Source organism: Bombus pyrosoma, linkage group LG10, assembly GCF_014825855.1.
Source record: "Bombus pyrosoma isolate SC7728 linkage group LG10, ASM1482585v1, whole genome shotgun sequence".
NCBI classification, from domain to species: Eukaryota; Metazoa; Arthropoda; class Insecta; order Hymenoptera; family Apidae; genus Bombus; species Bombus pyrosoma.
In genome coordinates, this window is record NC_057779.1 from 16,350,937 (window position 1) to 16,355,306 (window position 4,370).

At 32.7% G+C, this 4,370-nt stretch overlaps 1 pseudogene; it reads right to left on the reverse strand.

Annotated features, from left to right (window-relative positions):
- Positions 1–2,885: 2,885 nt before the first annotated feature.
- Positions 2,886–4,370, reverse strand: LOC122571739 (annotated as a pseudogene).

Here is a 4,370-nt window from a genome sequence, read left to right on the forward strand (position 1 = left end):
ATAACGATTTTAACATCCTGAGAATTATCATTCTTATACTGCATATAAATAAAATTGTACATTTAAAATATAGAATAAAGCGAAGAGCAAAATTGTTTAACCAATGTAGTGTTTTTGTTGAAATAGACAATTTATTTACATATCGCGATAGATAATGAAAGGAATTTGTCACATATATTAATTTACGTTTACTTTACTGTAATACACGTGTAAAAATTTTATTATATTCGATTTAGTTTACTAATTATTTTAGTTTACTTATGTAGATACGCACACAAAAAAGAGATACAAAATAACAGCTTTAAACGAACTTAATATTTTTAATACTTAAAATACCTCAACACTTAATATAATTAATATTAAATAATTATTAGTAAATAATTAATGTGTTTTATTACTATAATTAAGATATCATTATAATAATAATTAATTAAAATAATAATACTTAATAACTATAACATTTTTAATTGCTTTTTCAGTATTGCCCATAGAATTTCAATCAGATTCAAGTTTGGACTAATTAGTCCAAAATTTGAAATTCTTGCTATCGCAACCATTTTTGCTAAATGTACAATTTTACTATATACTTCGGACTTCGATCCTTTTCGAAAACGATATTCGTTTCATCAATTGTCATAGTGTGTTAGTCTCTTGTAATTCCACAGTTTTAATTCTCCAATATATGTACTGATTCATTCTGCTATTAAAGTGACTCAACGCTTAGACTATACACTGTAAAATATCTTCACAGCACAGCATAAAGGAGTAGAAATTATTAAAATTTTAGCATATATTTCTATGGAATTAGTTAAATATAGGTGGCTGTATAGTATGAGCAAGATCGGTTAGGAACAATGAGAACTTTCTCGAACTTTTTTCCTGTAAATATTTAGCTCCGACATAGTCAGAGCTAAATACCCTAAGGAAAGAAAAACTATCTCTAAAAAACTGTTATGCTATGTATATATACATTTTTTGTAGTGCATGTAAACATGAAACCAGTGTTCCCTATTAACTAAGAAAGATTCTTTTCCTTTCTTTAATCGTGTTATTGTAAATTTTAGCATTTGTATACAAAATGTGCCAAAATATCTGTACATTTCTTAAATTGCGTTCTAGTTAAAGGAAGTTAAGGAACCACAGTCCTACAAACACTAAACGGTTTGAGGAACTTGCTACAGCAGTTCTCTATATAAATTGTCCTTTCTTCTTTTCAGTTTTACCAAATTTGCTGTATTTTATAGGAGGAAAACTCATTTAATGGTAGGTATACTGTATCAAGTAAAAGTAATAACGACAAAACAGATTTTTCTATAAAGCCTTATGTAAATTTATAAAATTTACAATGCTTACACAATTTCTTCTACTATTATAAATATCTAAAATAACTTTACCTAAAATATATAATGTTATCTAAAAGAACTTTTAAGTATAAACTTTAAATGCATCATAAGCGGTTGAAAATAGTTATGACATCAGTGTCGGTTTTTGAATCAATTATGTATCTTCATTCTGATTGTTATATATATGTAATATCGCGGAATATGTTATTATTATATTCTGATATTTATGATTTATTTAGAATGAATGGATTGTACAGATGTTGATTAGACAGAAGAACGATGGTTGTTTAACATGAACTAGTCACAATCACGCGCTATAATCTAGACAAACATAATGGTTCATTTGCAACTCTCGTCACAACGGATCCAACGTTCCAACGTTTGTTAAAACGTATGATATTCGCCTAGCGTAAAGACGCTATGTAACTCGTTAATGCGACTCACGAGAGTGTCACGTAAAATAAAAAATAAATTTAAGGAAAAAAGAAACTTTATTTTTTTTTCGTTTGCAATACACTTCTGAGCTCTAGGCGTGACTGTTCAAGACTGACTTGGATGATCTTTAGGGGGTGTATTTGAATTCTTTTATTCGTTGGAGTGGGAATGGGCCTTGATCATACATCTCTGGGAACGGATAGAATGACCGGATGTTATCCTGATGGTAACGCGCCTGGAACTTCGCTATCTTATCGCTTTGTTTAGTCGGATTTCGTCTGTGGCATTCCGTCTGTGACAAGAGAATGGCTTTCCGTCACGATGATGCTGCAGAGGAAAACTATAACGGGGTGTGTCTAAGGACACGAGATCGTCGGATTCGACGAGGAAAGTGTTTGTTCGGAAAGTGAGGGAAATGGACGTTCCTGTTAATTGGTTAATTTCTATGTTAGTGGTTGAAAAAAGATGCTAATCGCCCTTGAGAGAAAGTTGCTAGCAGGAAGCGTCGTTCGTGAGAAAACAGATTTCCCGTATCTTTTCGTAGTGGGTGGTAGATTTAGGGACTTTTAGAATAAAGACTGTTTGTCCGTTTGAAGAACCTCAGTTAGCTAAATCCTGAGATTTATAGTAGATAATGTTTTTTCTAGAAGATATTTTTTAAATATGATATTAAGGTCAGCATCATTTATTTGTGCGACAACATATATGCTTGATACATTCATCGATTCATCTCTATATTCCCAATAAACATTTAATTTAACAATTACTTTAACACTAATTTGCCAAATTGAAAATATAAAGTTCAAAGAGAACATAAATACAAGAATACCATTGCGCGTTTTTCCTTGTCTTCCATATATAGTAGAATATTGATTATCTGAACTAATAATGATAAATGTGTTTGTATTATAGCTTTTTGAATTAACAGCTTTTTCTGTACTTCAAACCAAATGGCACAAGCAAACAATTGAACGCTACATAAAATCATACGGATTCCACAATTTCTTATCGCTAAATCATATTATATTTCTTAATATGTTTTTTAGTATACACTTTTTAATAGAAGCCATTCCACCCAGTTATTTTCATTTTGTGTTTCAAACCATGTTAGCTCTTTTTGTAGAGCTTCGCATGAGAAGGTCCAGCTTCATCGTAGATATCTATGTTCACTGAACCCAGAGTATTGTTTTTAAATTCTTGAAGAACTCGATCGGTACATGCCTTCATGATTATAGCATATCCGTTATCAATATGAAACCAACGTAACACATCGCTTTCCTCGCACTGTTCGCATCCAGGTAATCTGTGCAGCAATTTAACTGCTTTAACTATGTCAGATTGCCAACCTTCTATGTATTTCTTACTCCGCATGTTTATAGGATTCAAAATACTGTCCCACGACTTTATCAGTGTTGCATTGTCGACATGTGACCAAGCATCATGTACAATGCGACAGCAATCCCACATGCTTAATTCTTTATGGAGGTCTGTCACTTCTTCCTCCGTATTCCAGATAGGTAATGGTTTTATTGTTTCCAGTAATTCTATTCGGTACTTTCGTTTGAAACATGTGATTATACCACAATTCATTGGTTGTATCAGTGCTGATGCGTTAACTCCAGGAGACACAACTGTAACTAATGGATCTGTATTATAGCAATTATCGATATTATCAAACAGAGCATTATCTAGTAACAACACATAATTCTACTTGTGCTCGTTCTTCCGTTGCCTTTCTTTAACTGATTCTAAGAAATGCTCTTTGTACCATTCTTTGAAAATGGTACTGTCCATGCAAACACTGATGTTTAATCTATAGATAGTTGTGAAGGCTTTTCTTTCGAAATTGCATAAACTATGAGTTTCCGGAACGGTGCCGATTATTAGTACCGGCAGCTTGTGATATCCGGTAGCATTTGCACAAAAAAGTGCAGTAACGTAATCTTCGCACATTTCTATGCTTTCTGTCGATTTCGCATGGTTCAACATACAAGATTGTTCTGGTACTGCTTTCCATCAATTGTGCTTGCTATGGTACTGCTTTCCATCAATTGCTATCAATTCTGTGTAAACGGCATTGTAAACGTTCTCCAATTTGATATCATATTTTGTCAGGTATTCGGTAAAACCAGCTGTAAAGGATTCCGCTACTTCGAATTCCTTTGCGATAGAATAATCTTTCCTCATATCCGCACTAGTAATATCGTAACGTTCTTTAAAGCCTCGCAACCAGAGGAACTGGCTTTAAAGTCAGGATGTCCGTTTAATTTTTCATTAATTTCTATAGCTTTTTTCTGTATGTCTGGTCCTGTTATATCTACCATTCTTTGCTTACATCGTAAGTACCAGTGGATAACAACATAATCTACATTTTCTAAACGTCGCAATGTTGAGCGGTTTGTGAAACAGCTGCCATCCATGTTGGTCTCGAATTTTTTTTTTAATATCTTCGCAATTTGCATATATATTGTACAAGGTGGATTTTGAAATACCGTACTTTTGTATTATGGTTTGTCGAGTTTTACCTCTTTCTCTCATCATAAGGATTTCGTATTTTTCGGAAATTGTCAAATATACCGCATTCGGCGCCAT